Source organism: Passer domesticus, chromosome 10 (genome assembly GCF_036417665.1).
Source record: "Passer domesticus isolate bPasDom1 chromosome 10, bPasDom1.hap1, whole genome shotgun sequence".
Taxonomy (NCBI): domain Eukaryota; kingdom Metazoa; phylum Chordata; class Aves; order Passeriformes; family Passeridae; genus Passer; species Passer domesticus.
In genome coordinates this window covers 25,243,523-25,262,997 of record NC_087483.1, presented here as the reverse complement: position 1 = coordinate 25,262,997, position 19,475 = coordinate 25,243,523, and the positions used below count along the sequence as shown (strand labels likewise).

Here is a 19,475-nt window from a genome sequence, read left to right as displayed (position 1 = left end):
CAAATGTTTTGGAGCAGTTCCTGCAAATGTGTTTAATTGTTTTTTAAAATCTCTTTTAAAACTTGCCTTTGTCATTATGTGTATAAAATTGTCAGTTGTCATGCAGAAATAACTGTTACAAGATGACAAGTGGTAGCTCTTTGTTTTCTCTGCAGTGCTAGGTCTTTGAATCCATCGCTGCTTCCTGCTTGACATTTAAGATACTTAGCTTCTAAGATTATGTATCAGGTTATATATAGCTTTTAAGGCTGTAAATGCTGTCATTATTGTGGTCTACTAATTCAAGGCATCAGGCGAGGTTTGTGGGGAAATTAGCATTTTTTAATTAGATTAGCTTCTACAGCTAGAAAAGTAGGCAGGCTTTTGTGTCTCTGACCCCTTTCTCATGTCCTCAAAGGGTTTGGTTTTCCTACTCATCTCAGTTTGTCTACTTCAAGATACTGCTGTTCTCTACAAACTGCCTGTGTCATTGCTTGACACACTGAATGTCACGACAAGGCTGGCAGTTGCTGATCTGGGTCTGTTCCTGTGTGATTATGATCATAAAGCAATTTTTGAGTTGTTTGCAATTTTGCAACTACAGAAAATAATAAGATCAGCACAGAGCATGTACCAATTTGCTGTTGTAAGTATGTAGCAAGCTAAATGTGACAGCTTTTCAGGAATTCTCACAGTGCTGGAGATAATAAGAAAAACTGCAGGATACACGCTGCACAGTTATGAACTCATTGCCATTGTAAATGACACAGAGTATGTTTTCTGAATGTAAATGGGCCACTCCTGTCTCTCAATCGAAGACATCCAGGGCGGTGAGAATATCTTTTGCTATGAAAAAGTAGAACATTTGGCACCAGCAAATCTTTGTATTTCTTGAAATCTTAAATGACTGAAGTCTGCATTTTCAGTCCTGTATCCTAGAGCCTATGTAAGTGGACATAGGGCAGGAGAGCAATTGCAGGCTGGCAGCTAGAACAGTGCTAATGCCACTGATGTCTGCCCACCCCAGAAGATGGAAAGAGAGAGCCAACAAGGATCTTGACTTCACAAAAACTAGTGAGTTCCCCTATGAGCTCGGAGCTGTTGATGTGGTAGAAGTCTGTTAACAGCAAATGACAGCTGGTGCTGTCAGCTTGTACCTTTGCTGTGACCTGGAAGGTCAAAACAGACACACTGACTACACTATTTCTAAATATCTGACAAGCCTAGTATTATCTCAAGTTAATATAGCAGAAATAAACATGGTCCTCATGTTCCTAAAAGGGAAAATATTATGATGGAAACAATATTATCCTCAATGCCTAAAGATGTTAGGCCAAAAGAATTAATACCTTTGAGAAGTCACAATCATTGCAGGGATGCCAAAAATCACACTGAGTTGGTAATTGCTTCTTTTCTGCAACACAGGAAACTGTCAGATGATGCAACTTTGTATCAGGTGATATCAGCCGTCCCTGTGGTTTTGTCCGTGCCATAAATTGGGGGATCCTAATGCAAAATATTTGAATGTAATCCTGGTTGAAAGTCTCATTTATTTTTTTAAGATGTTCACTGAAAAATATGTTGAATAATGATTTTAAAAGGGGAAAAAAAAAAAAAAATCCTCCTCTGCAAGTGCACCAACACAGGAGGCTGCAGTCTTTAGGGACTGTAGTCTGACATTCTCAACCCTTGGGTATTGTACTGCTGTCAGGGTGATAAGTGTGTCTACTTAATGTTGTGAACAAAAAATCTAACTGAAACGTTAAGTTCTCCAGCTGGTAAGTTTCAAGCAGTGTAATTTAAAAAAAAATCATGATGGTATCTGAAATGCTGAAATCTTGAGAGATATTTGAGCTATAAAAATGCTCTAATTAAAGTCATTATTTAGTTCTGATCCCTTTTAGGTAGAAGTCTTAGATAAAACAGTCACTCGATAACTACTTCAACAAAAGAACTTCCAAACTTGATCATGTTGCAGAAATGTTGATCCTTGCACAATCTCAGGGCATGTAGCTACTACACTTAACCCTTTATGCTCTTGGAAAATTAGACCAAAACCACAGTGTTTTGAACTTTGAACATCAGCTGAAAACGGTGTTATCAAATTAAAAATCAGTCCATTCCATTTTGGTCTCTGACATTATACGAGAGCATCCTGGAACTGTCCACTGATTTGCTAATATGAATGTGGCGATTTAAAAACTGCTCTCCATCTTCTTCCTATATGAAAGAAGTGGCAGTCAGTGCTCCTTAGAAAGCATATTTCTGAATTGGACTGGCTTACTTTCATAGTAAGTGTTGGAAGGAACCTTAAAGATCATCTAATTCAAAGCCCTCTGCCATGGACATGGATGTTACCCACTTAGAACAGAGTGCCCAAAGCCCTACCCAACCTGATCTTGAACGCTTCTAAGGAGGGGATATCCACAAGTTCTCTGAGCAGCCTGTTCCAGTGCCTCACTACCCTCTGACTAAAGAATTTATTCCTAATAAATTTATGTCTAATTTAAATATCCCCTGTTCTAGTTTAAAACAGTTCCCCCTTGCCTTGTCACTATCTGGCCATGTAAAAAATGACCCTCTCTCTTTTTAATAAGCCCCTTTGAAGTACTGGATGGCCACAATGAGATCTTCCTGAAGGCATCTCATCTCCAGGCTGAACAGCCCCAACTCCCTCAGCCTGTCCTCACAGGAGGTATCCTCCAGCCCTCTGATGATCTTTGTGGCTCTTCTCAGGACCTGCTCTAACAGATCTCTGTCTTTCTTGTGCTGAGGACCGCAGAGCTGGCCTCAGTTCCACAGATGGACTCTTCTGACAGTAGAGGGGCAGAATCAGCTCCTTTGACCTGCTGGCCAGTCCTCTTTTGCTGCACTTGGATTTCTGGGCTGTGAGAGCATACTGCTGACTCTTGTACTTTCTGAAACCTTAGAATATGTTGCAATGGCATAGTAAAAAATTTGCTATAAAAGTACAGCAGTTCAGCTTTTAGCTTGATGGAAATTACATATATATATACATATATATGCTAGGAAAATTATTTTGAATGCTAAAGTATATGAAAATATTTTTCATTTAATTTCTTTAACACTGATGTTAGGGCAATTGAAATAATGTTTTTAGGGTAGGAGAAGGGAAATTACCTGCAAAAGACTTTTACTTTATTATTGTAGGCTGCTGCCATGGAATATTTGGGGGAGACGGGGTCTGGGCAGGAATTGTGTTGTGTTGTGCTGGTAGAGAAAACTCAGCATAAGCAATAAACTTCCCATTGCTGTGCTGATGTTATCACTGATGCTGGTAGACAAACAAAGAAGTAAATAAAAAATATTTTCAAGCTCTCCTGGATACACAAGAAAACAATGCTGGCCAAATGGAAATGGACAGAATTATTAAAGAAGAATCAGTCTCTATTCCTTAAAGGTTATTTGAAACAGAGAAACATACCTTACAACCTAGAATTCGGTGTTTTTTCAAGCTCTAAATGATTGTGTTATATGTGGGATGTACAAAGGTGGGAAGAAATGTTGCAGCAGATTCACTTCCTGTAGAATGAGATCCTAAGCTGATGTTCAGCAATTCTACCTTTTATGTTAGAATTTAGATATCTTCTTGTCTATTAGATTGAAAGTCCACTATGTAACATTATGTATTTTATCCAAAGTAGTATGTTGAAAATGTCTTGTGCTTTAAGTTGGAATACTTCATAAACTAACTGCCGTAAAATGTAACAACCTATTTACATTGCTGCTTAGATATGTCTGTGTTTCTGGTATATTTTCACATCTGTCTCTGCTCAAAATACTTGTTTTTATGGTGGATGGGAACAAATTTGAAGATTGTAACAATAAAAAAATACATCTTTCTGTGGAAGGTGAAAACTAAAGAGCTTGTCTGCTTCACTTTGGAAGCTGAGAAAACAAGGAACGAGGGAATGTTGCTGGTTTAGCAACAGTGGTGCTTTAGGAAGGTTAAGTCCAGGAACGAAAGACAGTCTGCTTCCATCTGGATTTTTTTCCTGTTCCAACTGCATTGACTCAGTAAACTTCTTTTTGATTCACTATGGTACATAAAAGGGAACTAGAAAAAACAACAGTTGGAGAGAGAAAATACTAGCTATCCTGCTTGCTTCAAATATCTCCTAATATATTTAATTTGAAGCCTTTTCTGGTCAACAGCCAAGTGAAATTTTTATAATTTTTATGTCGGAAAGTGATAGTATGAGAAAAGGTGTGCTTAGTGACTGAGCAAGGAAAAGGGATGGAGTAAAAAGTATTTCAGTTAATTATAAGCCAAAAGGCACCTTTGTTTCTTCTCTTGATGTCTTACAATTTCTAACCACACCAAGCATACTCTGAGTAGTTCTGAATTACTCCTCAGCATGGATCATATTGGAATGTCTGAGGTGTCATGGAAACTGGATGGAGGAAAGCTGGCTTATGAAGCCATACAAGACAGCACAGGCAATTTCTTGTCAAGTGTCTGCCTTCTTCTGTCTTTTTTTTTTTCCCCAAGAGAATGACCACTTTGCTTTTCAAACAGAACTTTGTTTTATTTGAAAGAATCCATGCTCTTCTGGCATTTTGAATGATGGCTGTACCAAGTGTTACATTATTAAGTATTTGCCTTGATTATTCACATCATCTAAAGAAACAACAGTCAAGAAATTATTTTGCTACTCGGCTATACACCTCTCAGTACACTTGTTTGCCTGCCAAAGTTAGTATTTCTTTGATTTTTATAGATGAGTATCAATTTTGAGAAAGATTGTGAAAGGAAAAAGAAACTGTGTGTTTACTGCAGAGGAATATTTTTATTTGTGTACGGTAACTCTTCTAAAGCATAATATTTTTCAGCATTGCTTTCTGAAAGGAAGTGTGTTCTCCTCTGGGATATCAGCCTGGAAGAGGTTAATTTTATTTTGGAAAATGTAGCTTATGTAAGATGTAGCAAGAATGTATCATTAAAAACAAGGTTTTCAAGACTTGTGCTAAAAATCATTGGGGAAGGATATGCTCTGCTATATGCCACTGTATGTGTAAAGTGAATTCATTCTTACTCTCTTCCAGTTTTTTACCCCATGGTTTAAAAAGCTGCCTCTGGTCAAGCAGATACTAAGAGCAGAAAAAAATACACACTATAGATGGTGGCCTTCAAATTGGCATGGCAGAGTAAGGCTGCCAGAAGTAGGAGTGAAGGACAGCAATGGCAGCCTTACACTGACATGCCAGGAGTCACTGTATGAAGTTCGGTGATGGGATTGCTAGAGTGCCAGAAACCAGAACAGCAGCTCACAGGCCTGCCCCTCACTTGGAGAAAGCCCCCTGCTTTCTCCATCATCTGTTGATCTGATGATATCACCTTTCAAATAGATTTTGTCTATTTCCATTCATTTCACTAACTAGGCTCTTATTTCAAAACATGGTTGTATTTCTTTGTTGGGAATGCCATTTATGAATGAGTAATATTTTCATATTTGTGCATTCAGGAACCCAAAGAATGTTATTCCTCCTGTCATGGCAGGCTATGGAAATCTATCAAGCCCTAGTATTTGGAACTGAATAGTTAACGTGACACTCCTTGAATATTGTTTAGCTGTGACTGATCTAGAGAAAGCAAGACATTTGGGGCCAGGGTGAGGAAATTTATTTGATTAAATTATATTTGGTCTAGAAAAAAATATGTAGAATTTATACTTAAGATTTTCCTACCCAAGTGTTACTGGCTGTAACTTTAATTAATATTTTCTCTTAGGTGAACATTTTTAACTCTGTAGAACTTCTGTAATGGCACGATTCCACAGGAAGTTTGCACCTATGCCTCATCCCTAATTCAATTTAGAGGAGTTTGCATGGGCAGGGTTTATAGATCTTACTGAAGAAGTGACCACAAATCATCTAGTTCCAAGCCTGAAAGCCAGTGCTGAGGCATTTAGAGCTGCTGCTGCTGCTGCTGTAGCTCATAAATTGCAAGCCATGGCATATGAACCATGTTGTTTGTAAGAGCTGGAGTAGAGCATGCATGGTCCACTGAATACATTTTCTAAATCCTGGACTTCAAATCTTTTTGCCACTAGAAGACTGTAAAAGTTTCAGCAAAACCCTCTGTTTACATAACTGGTATGGAAATTATTACATTTCTGGTGTACTTGAAGAAACCAGACCAATTGCATTTTATTGCAAGGTACAGGATTCCAGCCTTTAGAATAACAAGGCATTGAGTGGTGCAAGTTGTCTCTTTTTTGTTTCATGAAATTGAACAGTGCTCTTCCCATAAGTTTGATGCGTATGTGATTCATCCAACTATGATACAGGATACTAAACAGGAGATTAATTTGATACCAAATGAAATGATGTAGTTGTATTAGGTAGAAATTATTTGTAGTTCAAATCATGGGCTTAGTCTGGTCTGTGATATATGGCTGGTTTTGGGTTATTGTGGGTCTTTGGGTTTTTATTTGTTTCTGAATTCTGTCCAAGATATGTATTTCAATGCATATAACCTTTATAAAAGTACTCAAGTCTAAATGCATATAGAGTAGAATAAACCAGGATTTATAAAATTATTACTTATTAATGATGGCAATTACTCAGAGTCCAAATTTCCTTAACCAGTTCACTTTTGCTGTAGCTTCTGTGAAATAGGATAGCGTAAGAATTTTCCTGTTAATTTTCTTACAAAGCAGACATGGGAATCTGACAATTTACCCTTAGTTACAGATGGTCAGAAGGTTCTTGCTTCTGTTTCCATTTGGACTTAAGAAGAACCTTTTATTCGAGAAAGGAGAGCCCTTGCTTACCTCTACTCCCATGGGAGACCCTGGGTGGAAGAGACTGCTAAGCATTTGTATTTTCCCACTGTTGTTTCAAGGAGAGGTGAATTTGGATTCTACTGAAGAAATCCTGATTGTTACAGGAGGGGTGTCAAGAAGTATTGTCTCGTTTGAACCTCTTCCTTCTGTGGAGTGACAAGGGAGGCCTAGGTTTTGGCTACTGTGAATCTCTTAGGTGATCTATAATCCCATTTGTGGTGGGAGAAATGCCCTTCCTCAATAGTATATTTGGGCAGAAATTCAGCAATGTGGCTCTGACAAAGACTTCCTTCTATTTAGTAACTCTCTCAGAAGAGAGGACAGGATTGGAAGGAATATAATTTAGCTACCTAAAAATGTCAAGTTATATTTAGGAAATTCAAAATTCCACTATGGAGGATTGAAGCTTCCCTCCCTCCCCCCACCAACCTTGAAGAAGTGATTAACCGAGGGTGCCTCTCAGCATGGAGACTGCTTGCTGCTATTGTCTCCTGCAGAAACAACTCTTTGCTGCTAACTGGTTTAACTGTATCATGTCCTTGAACATGTTTTTCTCTAACCACCTTTCAGGATTTGAGGACTGCTCCATAGTGTATATAACAACACACAAGAATGTGACAATAGTACTCTTTTCCTGACCAGTTTTTGTTCTTTCCATCTGTCAAACGTTTGGGTTTTCTTTTTTTCTCCCAGTGCTACTGCAGCAAAAATGCCTGCCTTTTGTTTATGTCTTCCTACATGAGCATTGTGACATCATCAGTGGTATCGCCAGGGGAAAAAAATATGCATAGCTGTAGCTAAACCAGCTGCTCGTTAGCAATCTTTCTAGTCTGCTTTCATTTCTTCTCATTAATGTACACACAGGAGTGTTTCCTGCCTAAGAGACATGGAAGGTTCTCAGCCACAAAACATCTGCTCAGTCCTTGTCTTTGGGTAGATGAAAATGGTAGCACTTCAGAATACACTCATTCTGGATAATGGCATTTTTAAAAAACTGAAATGAATGTGAGAGCGTAGAAGATACTCATTACTGGATTTAGTTGTAGGTAATTCTGAATCCTTTGCTAACCATCTTGTATAATTCAGTGTAATCACAGAGACTGCATATCAACTGTTACAAAACCATAATAATACAATCCAAGCAAGATGCCAAGAACAATAAAGAAATGAGTTTTGTCATTGATTTGCATGACGACACGGTAAGGCGAGTGAATCTGTTAGTCATGCTTGTCCCTTCTTCCATGCAAATCAGCAGCAAAACTTCCAGTGACTTTGATAGGACCAGAATAATGCCAGCCATGAGCTACAAGCTGTCATTTATTCTAATGAGAGAGGTCTTAAATAGAATAAGGAGGTATTTCATTTGTGGAATGTTAATGAGAAAACAGTTTCTTTTGCTATCTCATGTTATCAAAATGCTCTGAATTATTCTAGAGATAATTGACTGTTTTGTAGAATAGCTGCATCTTTGCAATGTTAATATTATGGATAATTGCGTGTTCGGTACGAGTTTTCAGGGCAAGGAAGAGATGTTCATTTATCATCACTAGCTAGCTTTAGCTAGCTGTTTGTAGAAAGCTAGCTTTAAATTAGAATATTCAGGGAATTCACTCTGCAATAGGAATCAAGCTATCTCCAAATATTCCAGCATGGAACCCTGATACTAATAATGGATCACTAAAAAAAAAAAAAAAATAAATTTCTTTTTTTATCTTTTTTTTTTTTTTTGTAATTTGAGTCTCGATATTCACTTACTCTAATATGAAATACTCAGGTAAATATTAAGTTTCAAAGCATTATAAAATGTTACTTAAATTCATAATTTTTGTTTAAAATATACAAGAAAACCCAAGCCAACCAACCAAATGCACGCATGCACACACAGGAAAACAAACCCCAGAGCATCACCAACTATTACCAAGAAGAGATTAGACTTCACTGTATTACATAATTTGTCATTTGTATTTGAGAGTAATTCCTGCCCAAATAGCCAATTCTTATTCACCTGAGTAGCCTCAGTGAAGCCAACAAAACTCATTTTAAGACCAAAGATTACACGATAATGCCCTTGACTGATGAAACAAATTTAAATTAAGGGGATGTTTTTTAGGTATAATTTTTCATTTGGAAGCTTGTCCTCCACATAAAGGATAAACGCTGGCAGATTAAGTGTTGGCAAAATATTACCTCTTCAGAATATTAATTTCAGTGTGTACTGTGTGCAGAGCGATGCAGACAATGCATGGCTTGTGCCACTCCCCGCAAGAAAAAATTACTTGTAACAAATCTCTTGAATTCTTCTTGGACCAGTGCTACAGTGGGAATGATAATAATTTAAAAAGTTCAGGGGGATTTCCATAACAACTGCTGTCTTAATGAACTAAAGAAGCCTTAGAATTTGTTATTCCTTCCTCATAGTAGACCTCAGCTGATAAAAATATCCGTAGCCGGTGAAATCAGTGGCATGCCTGGCTTTCTCAGACAAAACTCCCATGTGATCTCACAGGCAGCCTCAGTGAGCCCGAAGCTGCTCAGCAAGCAGTAGGTAATGAGTCTTTGTGCAGAGGGAAGCTCTTGTGGCTGAACAATAAAGCATATGGTACCAGCAATAAAACACAGTGCTGGGAAATTTAAGAAGATTCTGCTGGAAGTGGGAAGACAGTGAATATGTCAAACGTTATAAAATGACGATCAATCTGGTTTGGGTCCTAATTAATAAAAACAGTGCATGGATTGGAAAAACAACAATTTGAACAGGTCAGTTGTTTTATAGATTCTTCACACACTTCAGTGTTTTAAATATAAATGGGGTTTTTGCTATTTCTTTATTGTTAATAAAGCCAGGTTTTCTTTCATTTTGTAAGGTGGGATTGAAAGGATGCACATCAGTCTGATACCAAGCTAAATAAATTGTGTAAGTTCTGTGATCAAATTCATTGTAAAAATGTTTTTACCATTATTCCTATGCAATTCAAACTTCAATTGTGCATGAAAAATGGGATAGCAAGTAAAATTAAATTTATGCTAGATGGATCATTTACCAATATCATAAAATATTTAGTAACAACAATCTATTACTCTGCTATGTATTTGAGACTAATTCTTTCTCAGTAGGAGATCTGTAGTGTTTGTGTTTGGTTAAACATAATGTAACATTAGAGCATATCTAACAGTGCACTTACATGGGGTTTTTTCCTCCACATTCTTCTTGGAAATTTTTGGAAGTGGTGTTTTGTGTTATTTTTAATGCAATTGTATACACATGGGAGTGATACATTATAACCCTCTGCATGCATTTCACTCTAATATTAATGAAAAATATGTTATTATTTTTCGAGCAAGTAATTATTTCTCATAGTAGTTCTTAGTTAATTGTACATAATTATTTTATTTGTTGAAAACTGCTCACAAAGATTTCTGTGGCCTGTGTTTTTCTTAAATAGGATAGACGTGCAAATTCTTGGTGATTTCGTGTAATGTAGAAATTAAACATGCAAAAGTTTTATTCCTTGAATCTCTTTACAGTATTGGGTTTGGTTTTTTTTTCTTTCTTTTCTGAGTGCTGAAGATCGTAAATTAGATATACTGATTTCTGGGGAGTATTGCAACAGAAAGGAGATGGAGCGCTTGAAAAGCGATTGGGGAAATAAAGGAACAAAACTCGAAATGTAGGGAACAGTATCTCTTTTCATGCGCACTTATGATTTCAGGCAGCGATGTGCTTTGTGAGCAGCACGTTTGTTCTGCGGCCGCGGCCGTGCGGGAGGCGCGGGGCCGGAGCGCTGCGCTCCGTCCGCACAGGTTCGCTTTGTGCGGGCACGGCGCAGCCCGCGCTCTGCAATTACCGAAAGGGAGAGGGGGCAGGCAGCCGGCTCCGGCTGCAGAGCCGGGGCGGGGGGAGCGGCTCTCCCAGGAAACCGCGGCGGCGGCGGCGCTGCCCGGCTCGGGCGGGCCCGGGGCGAGGGGCGGGGGGCCGTGCCCAGCGTGCCCCGCGGCGGGGCGGGGCCGGGCCATGCAAATGCAGGGGCGGGGCGGAGGGCGCGGGCCGGTCCGGCGGTGCCGCGGCCGCTCCGGCCCCTCCGCGGAGCGCGGCCCGACACGGCACCGGGACCGGCACCGGGACCGCGGCTGCCCCCGCTGCGGGCGGGGCCGGGGCCGCGCGGCCCGCGCGCTGTCGCCGTCGGAAATGGGCTTCGGCTTTAAGGGCATCCTTTTCCAGTTGCAAATATTGCTGATACCTAAGCGAAGGTGCTTTGCAGTCCCTGCTTTAAAACGGTTCTCCTGTAAGAGGTAATTTTATATTACAATCCTGATACAGCTTGGCATCTCAGAAGGCAGGCCTGTTCACGTTTTAGACAATAGATAGAAAGGATATGTAGAAATACTTTTTCACTGTACTTATGTGCAGCTATTAATTTATTTTACAGAGAACCCTGGTAATATCACAGTAACACCTGCAGTATGTACCATAAGATTGAATGACATAACACTGAACATGTCACTCTGTGCTAATTTAAATGGAGAAAATACAGCAATATACAGTCATACAATTATCATATAATTACTATATTCGTCTAAAATGAGTACAGCTGATTTTAAATTTAAATTTATGACATGGCTCGGTACTTACATTAAGTGCATACAGAGATAAAATTAACAGTGTGCAGTAAAATAACAATAGGAGTGTCTCTACAGAACAGCATTCCCACTGTTACGATGGAATCACAACTTTGAAATACACCTGTCTTGTCTATTTATATAGGAAGGAAACAAAAAAACCAAACATTATTCCTGTGGATCAGACTTTTCAGCTTCTAAAACACTCCCAGGGTCAAGTTTTTAAACAAAGCTTAAAGGAAAAATTCCTGAAGATAAAAGGTGTTCTGTGTTGCTACCAAGTTATGGTAATTTTAAGACACACATTTCTTTAATGCATCTAAATGCTTTTGAAAGTGTGGTTATGTAAAAATTTTATGCTACAGTTTGAATGGTGGCTCTTGAGTCTCTTTAAGAATCATAAATAGAACCAAGTCTTTATGTATGTATTTTTGGAGACAGCGATGTGATTTTGATCTCTCATGTTACTGGAGTTCTGTGTTAATTGTACTGTCTTAATTTGCTTCTGGATCTGGGGAGTCCAAATCTGGTGTGCAATGTTTTTTTGGCTTGAGGATGCAGTGTTTACTGTATATCTTAGTTTTTTGGTCTCCATTGTTTATCAGAAAGAGGAATTTTTTGTGAAACATGTTGCTTTAGACAGATGCAGTAATTGACTAAATGAAATTTGAGTTCAATACAAATTGAAGACATGTAAGTCATGGTTTAGAGTAGACAGTGGCAAATGTTTGGAAACTTAATTCCAAAGCTTAAGTGTTTACCCTGAGATAGCAACAGATGATTGTCTCATCTAAAACTTTTGCTTGCCCTTAAAATGTACTTCTAGTAACTGAAGCTTGAAGTTTAGAGTTGTTTTCCTTTTTGAACAAGCAGGTGGAAAGTCAGGCTGAAGCAAGGCAGCTATAATATATTACAGCATTGGTAAAGATGTGTTAAAGATAAATTTGCATGCAGTCTGTCAGTATCTGTTTTTGCTCTTGCTCTGAGCCAGACATGATGCTGAGAAAAAATGGATTATAGATCTGCCCTCTCCTCAATAAAATATCCCCAAACGCCATCACATCTTTCAAATGCTGGTACCAGTTCAAGGCCTACCAGTGAGTTGTGATCACTGTTGCTTCATTGCTCTTTTGTAGGCTTTTTTGACCCTGGAAGAGGGATTGAGTGTAGATAAAAGACAGATACCACTCATCTACAAATGTACAGAAGATGAACATATTTACTAGGTTAAAAGAGCTCTGAGATAAATAGCATGTCTTTAATTTCTCTATCTCTCCACAGATATGGATACAGTATTCTAATAAAACCAGTGATAAATGGGAGATGTGAGTAATTGATACCAAAAAAATAAAAACCAAACTGGAAAATTGTGGCCTTTTTCTTCCCTTACATTTGCATATAATTCTTTCCTACAGCTCTCCTATCTCTACACCCACCCTACAAAAAGAGGTTTGTATTTTTAGCACCTCTGCTTCAGTTTTCCATTACTTCATAGAATTTTTTTCACAACGAAATGGGGAAAATGGGTAAAGGAGTAAAAGCTTGTATTGCCATGACAGTTTGATGGAAAATTCACTTCATATATGTAACTGGACAACTTAAATACTATGACGTTAAGGATAAAAGGAAAAGGAGCTGCTCGACTTTTTTAAGGTTTTTATATGCCTAAATGCAAAAATATAAACAAGGATACTTCTTAAAAACTAGCAATCCAAATGCATTGGACAATTTGCATTCATGCTTTCAGATTAAAAGATACATGGCTTCTGTTTAGTACTTCAAAAATAATTTCACAGAATATATATAACTTCAAGTCCAGATTGATTTTGGGGCTGGTTTGTATCCTGCTCTTTCACAAGCAGTAGGGATTTGCATATTTATTCCATTGTCTAATGTGAAGTAGGAAATGTGGGCTGCAGGGTATGGAGCCTGACCCTCCTCAGTCGTTGTGAGGGATACGGGCAGGAGCTGCAGCATCATTTGGCGATGGGAGCTTCACGGGCTCGCGTGGCTGTTGGATTTTGATGGGGAAATGCAGGCAGTGGTACCATGATGTGGTGGAAGGCTGCAGAGTAAATAAGCCTCTCTGGTATTTGTAGCTCTCATTAGCATGCTGCCCCTTCGTTAGGTTCATTTATTCAGTTCTGGCAGATCATTTCTGTGCATGCCTGCGAGGGAGCGATGTTGGGGGCTGCGGGGATGGAGGCTGCGGGCTGCGCCGGGCCCCGGGCGCTGTCCCGCTGCTCTGCCCCGCGGCTCCGGAGGGCAGAGCGGGATCCCAGCTCGGGGAACGCGGCTTCCCTTCCGAGCACACCTCCCCGGCTGCCCGAGAGCGGGGCCGGGGCTGTGCGGTGCCTGCGGCGTGTCCCACCTGAGCAGCGCCTGGCTGCTCCCTCTGGGTGATGAAATAGGCTGACATGCTTCGGGAGGGGCTCGGGCTTTTTGAACAGGGATATGAACTTGATGATGAACTGCTTAGTGATTTAAAATCTGTTCTTTCTCACTATTGAACAGGGTGTTTTAAATGTATCGTGAACGTGTTAACAAGGATTGCAGATGTTTTTAGCTGCACTTCCTAGGCGATAGCCATCTCTAGTAAATGCCATTTGTGTGGGGGTGATAGGGTAAACAAAAAATGTTGAAAGCCACAAAATGTATTTGTTAATTGTTTTTAGTGTGGACATCAAATGGTAGCACTGCTCACTTCCAATATGAGCTGTGACAGCTGAGCAGGCTATTCTCAAGCAAACATTTTTGACTTTTAAATATTTTATTTTAGGGGTGGGGAGGGAAATACCACGACTCAGGGGGCAATTGACTCCCAGAGTTGCTATTGTTTTGTTGTCTTGCACCAGAGTCTTTATGGAAGAATTCACTTTCAGAGTAGCCAGAGGTTAACTTTGTAGCTTTCAGTTAAGTTGCTCAATTGTTTACTATTTTGCCCTTCTCACCCACTCTTACTTCGAAACAAACATCTTTCTATAATAAAATGGAAAAGTGTTAATTGCACGGTTTTAACCTTTTTGGCTCCTTTGGAAAAGACGATCAGAGATTTAATAAAGCAAAATATATCAAATAATAAAAAGAACCCACATGAGGTTGGACTTGTAAGCCACATAACTTCACAGCAGTGCTTTCAGGAGAGTGTAGGGCAGATAATTAATTTTGTCCCAGCAGACCCCCCTGGCTGAAGTGGTGCTGAATGGTCATAAGGTGCTTACAAGTCAGGCAGTGAGATGGCAGTGGGCTCGCTGCTCAGCTCCTATTCATCACTGTCTCTGTGACAAGAGTGCCTTGGGAATTGCATGGGTACATACTTATTATTAGACCTGCAGCTCTTCTGTCAGCTTTCTAGGGAAGTTTTCAGCTTTGAATTATAAAGTGAAAAGAACTGAAAAGAATTCTTAGACATGTTTATTAGTATACAAGTCACTACAGGCATAAGCTCCCAATTTTCTTTAGCATGAAAAAAAGGTGCAGAGAGTCAACATTCAATTTTAACACGACTGGGAATGTAATTTCAAGTCAGTCTTACTGTGGTCTGTCATGTTGTGTTAGCACCACAGGCCCTTCCTTTGGGTGCCTTTGTGTTGATTATACACAGGTACACATGTACAGGTGAGTAAGGACCTGTGGGGAACTTTTGCTGGCCACAAATATGAAATTACTATTGGAAATTTTGCCTGTAATAATTTTTGAGGTTTTCAGTTCTTGAAAATACAGAGAAGACTACTGACTTACAGAGAAACGTTTTGCTTTATTGCTTACACATATTTTGTCTGTCTTCATAAAAAAAAAAAAAATATCTCATTCTGTGGTACCATGGTCACTGAATCTGGGACTTCGAAATCTTAGTGTGGCTCATCTTTTTGACTCATTTCTTAAGAAAATTAGGTTTATGCAGTGATGCCTTCTCTGTGCCTGTCATATTGTTCAATATGTCTATCATATTTCCCTAATTAGTTTTATTAACCTGTTAGCTCATATCAGCTGAGCTTGAAGCAGAAGCAGTTAATCTTCAAGTATTGTGCAAATGGGTGGTGAGATGGAAAGGAGAGATTGCTGGTTCATACCAGTAAAAAACAATTTGCACTGTGGCTAAGACCCTGATTATCAAAGTAACCACACAGAGGAAAGCTTAAACACCATGACTCTGGGGAAGAGCATCAGTGAAGCAGCCCTCATACTGTGCCTTGGGTAATCCATCCAGAAGAGACAAATCCATAAATAATAAAGGTCCATTTGTTTCTCAGATTTTTCTTCTCTTTTCTTTTTGTAAATTTTGAAATTAAATTTGACTAATTTTTAGCTGATAGCGGAGTATCTTATTTTTGCCTTCTGTCCTTCTTAGAAGATAGCATGAATTGCCAGTTCTTTACATATATGTCAGTGGCAGAAGAAAACTTTACTGTTGTGTTGTATGAATTCACTGTTTCCTGCATTCAGTAATTTATTGTGTATGTTGAGTCTTTTTTTTTTTGTGAATTCCCCTCATCAGTGTTTAATTGTGAAATAATATTATTTCTAAAAATCTCCCGTTTTTTAAAAAATAAATTTATTGTTTTTCAGAGTTGAATAGATATACCAGGAATGCTGCAAAGTCAAAAAACAAATCCTACAAACCAGTAGCAATTTTACATCTTCTATTTTTGTGTAATTTTTTTGTGGACTTGAATACCTACTTAGGACTGTCTTGAGTGTGCATGAAAAATGCAGATTGTAGCATTATATTTTGGTTGTGCATTGTCCTTGATCTAGATAGAAAGCTTGAATTATTATAGCCATAAAGCTATTTTTGAAGATAGCAATTTCAAAACATCACAGCCTTCCAGTAGATATTAATAATTTATATTTTCCAGTACGAATAGTTTTATTGACTTTATTCTCTAGGGAAAAAGATGCACTTAAACATATTTTTACTAATTTTGGCTTACTTGAGGCCAAGCCTTGAATGAAGTCATGATTTTACTGTCATGCCATGGAGCTACATTCATTTCATTGGCGGCAATTGAATGTTGGTTCCTGCTGACCAAAATTTTTTTTTGTTTTTAGGGGCCTGTTTTATTCTTCTTCAGATATTTCTGCTGATGAGAATAATATGTTTTCTGGTATTTTCCTAGCTCTTTAGTTTCTGCCGTTTTCTTTCAGCTTTATAGTAAAAAATAGCAACAGAGTTCTGGGCTACCAGAGAAGCAGGCTGTAACTTTACATGACTACTAATAGCTGTGCCATATATTTACTTGGTGTCTTAAAAATGTGCACAGCACTGATTTTATTAGAGAATTGGGTTAATTATGTTCTTTCTAATGTCAACATTTATTAAAAAGATAACAAGCTGTTATTGGAGATTTTTATGCTTTTGGTGTTTAAAAAAAAGAGAGAGAGAAGGAAAAAAGGGGAAAAAATTTAAAAAGCCCATTAGTCAAGAATCTGGTGATTGGTTCCTTATAAGTCTTTGGATGCAAAGAACCAAGATCATACAATAAATTTTAAATGTCTTACTGCTGAAGTCAGAAAAATATAATCTGTCTGTTAAAGTATCGGAGCTCCACATCGTTTTCCATGTGTTCCCTCACTGAACCTGGAAACCCCTGGAGCAGCCAGATCTGTCAGTGCTTGCATAGGAATAATAGAAGGTATTTCTGTAGCTGTGCCTTTTTTTGAGTGGATGTGACGAGGCAAAGGCATGAGGTTGGTCAAAATCATCTGCCAAGCTGGAATTTGAGCACTGAACTGAGGAGTTGAAACAGTGTCCATTAGGGAACGTGCTGAGCATGTCTATTGTGTAACGCTGCAGCAGAACTGAAACGCAAATGGCTGCTGGCTGAGCACAGGCAGGTCTTCAGCATCACAGGATTTGGTGCATAATAAGCTAAGACCCTTTTTCATGCCACCTCTGTGGTGAATTCTTATTACCAATATTTGTTAAAGCATAGTAAACATGTACGTTAAATGTATATGCATAATTAAATTTTACCAGTATATGACAAAAGAACACCAATGTTAGGAGAGCAACAAAATTTGCAGTTAAGTAAAGAATAATTACTAGATAGCATAATTTTTCCATTGTATGACCCTCTACTGTGTATTTATTTTGATATCCAGAGCAATGTGTATTTACACTTCCGAGATGCCTGTTGAACCTAAAGATGTATTTCACAGGGGTGCTGCAAGTGGTCTGTGTGAGGGCAGTGTTCTGCTCCACAGATTAGTTCTGCTCAAAAGCTGTGTATATTAGTACAACTGATCTGCGTTTGCTGATGGTGCTGCTTGTTCAAAGTGAGCTGAGCTAATGCAAAACCTTAGCTATATGTTCAGATTACATAGCACAGATGAGCACCACTGAGTGGAAATTTTTGTATACCTTCTCCTTTATAACTGGCCTCCAGTGATCATGACAGAGTATGGCTTTGCTATTTCATTTATACTTCTTTTAAATAACGAAGGAAATTTGAAACACACTATTTTTGTGTGAGTCCTACTTCTGTAGGAAAGGAATCTTTTCATAACCTTTTGCTTAAGTCTCTTATGATTTTTTTATTTCTTCAGTTTTGCCTCTTTCATTGTTGTGTTACTCAGTCTGTATTACCATTTTCAAAACCCGACTAATTTAGGCAGTTTTTCATGTTTTTAGGCACATCTTTGACATTTCTTAAAATGTCTTTACTAAGAATTTCAAATCTTTTCAGTAATGTTCTTTGGAGTGAGAATGCTTTCCAACCACTGCAGTTACAAAATTTTAACTATCATTGGTTTTTAATGCAGTTTGTCTCTTTCTCCTTTTAAAATATTTTTTGCCAAGTTTAGACATGTGGAACATACATATGTAACTTGTAATGAAGATGAGAGAAAACAGGTAAAAAGCGAGAGAGAGTAAGCTTTTCATGTGCCCTCTCCAGAAGAACCCATTTAGAGGTCAGAATAGCCAGCATAATTGATTCCTGCCAGAGGCAGTATGAATTTATATCTTTACCCTTGACTTGACTTTTAGCCTATATTTGTTTAGCCATTTAAATTGTTGTAGCCATTTCTTCCGACCATGCCCTTGGCAGTCACATTATTGACACTTTCACTACACTTCCTCTGCATTTGAAGTCATAATGCCTGGAAATATTTTTGAAAGAAAGCATGTAGGCTACAGCTATGTACTCTGTAACTCTAATCCCAAGAGTTAAAGCTTTCTCAATTAAAGCAAGCATTATGCAATAAAAGGTGTATTTCCTCACAGGGAAGTTTTGACTAGATATTGAAATAGTAATATTGATGTTGCGTTAGCTGGGATATGCAAACATAATGCTTTAAAGATGTAATTAAAGGTGTTTAGAGAGAAAAGTTGATTTTAAGGTGTCCAGAAGATAAATTAAAGGAATTCAGTTGCCTTTTATTGAAGGGGGGAGAAGGGGGAATTTATGTTCAGAAATAGAGTTTTGAGAATTAATAAGCCAAACTGTCATTCCCCCAGAGATCCTATTATTTAATATATCTGCTTTGTGTATCAAACATTGCCTTTTGAAGTGTTTTAGAATTTATCGGAATCCCATTGTATTTGATGACAAGGCAGAATTGCAGAGCCAGCAAAGCTGCTCTTTACTGAGACAGAGGTGCAAAGTGTGGGGAGGAGTGCATGTTTCCTAGCAGTGAGGAGATGGCTGTAAAATTCCCTGTCCTTCCAGTGGCTCTTTGAGCAGGAATGTTTTTTCTCTTGTACTGAGCTTTGGCTGTGGCTGTTGAGGACTGCAGGTCTTCTGTTTCTCAATAAGGTTTCAGGATTAGTCTCTAAGTCACGCCTGCTTAATGAAGTAAGAAGCAAGGCAGTTGGAGGTTAGATACTTGAGAGAGAAATGTTTTATTCCCCCATGTCCCTGTGGTTACCCTTCAGCATGGAACCATAGCTCCTGCTGTTGGAGCTCCCTGTGCTCCACAGTCACAGTCCAGTATCTCCTGAAGGGAAGGACTCTGACCTTCCCTTTCAAGAGCAGAACACAGGTCACTCTTCCTCTCAAAACATCTTTCTTGTAAAGATCTGCTGCTGGGTGGGTCTCTTGTTAATTTACACAACAGCACAGCTAA

At 38.7% G+C, this 19,475-nt stretch overlaps 1 protein-coding gene across 11 annotated transcripts in view; it reads left to right on the top strand.

Annotated features, from left to right (window-relative positions):
- Positions 1 to 19,475, top strand: part of CSRNP3 (cysteine and serine rich nuclear protein 3) — a 96,339-nt gene that overhangs the window by 46,620 nt on the left and 30,244 nt on the right. Inside the window, exon 1 of one of the 11 annotated variants that reach the window (XM_064434612.1) lies at positions 9,301 to 9,545. The exons of 9 other annotated variants lie outside the window; for them this stretch is intronic. The gene's annotated coding sequence lies outside the window, so the exon portion shown is untranslated. Of the gene's footprint in view, positions 1 to 9,300; positions 9,546 to 10,887; positions 11,079 to 19,475 lie in introns of those variants that run through there. One more of the 11 variants, XM_064434613.1, reaches the window with a different exon arrangement.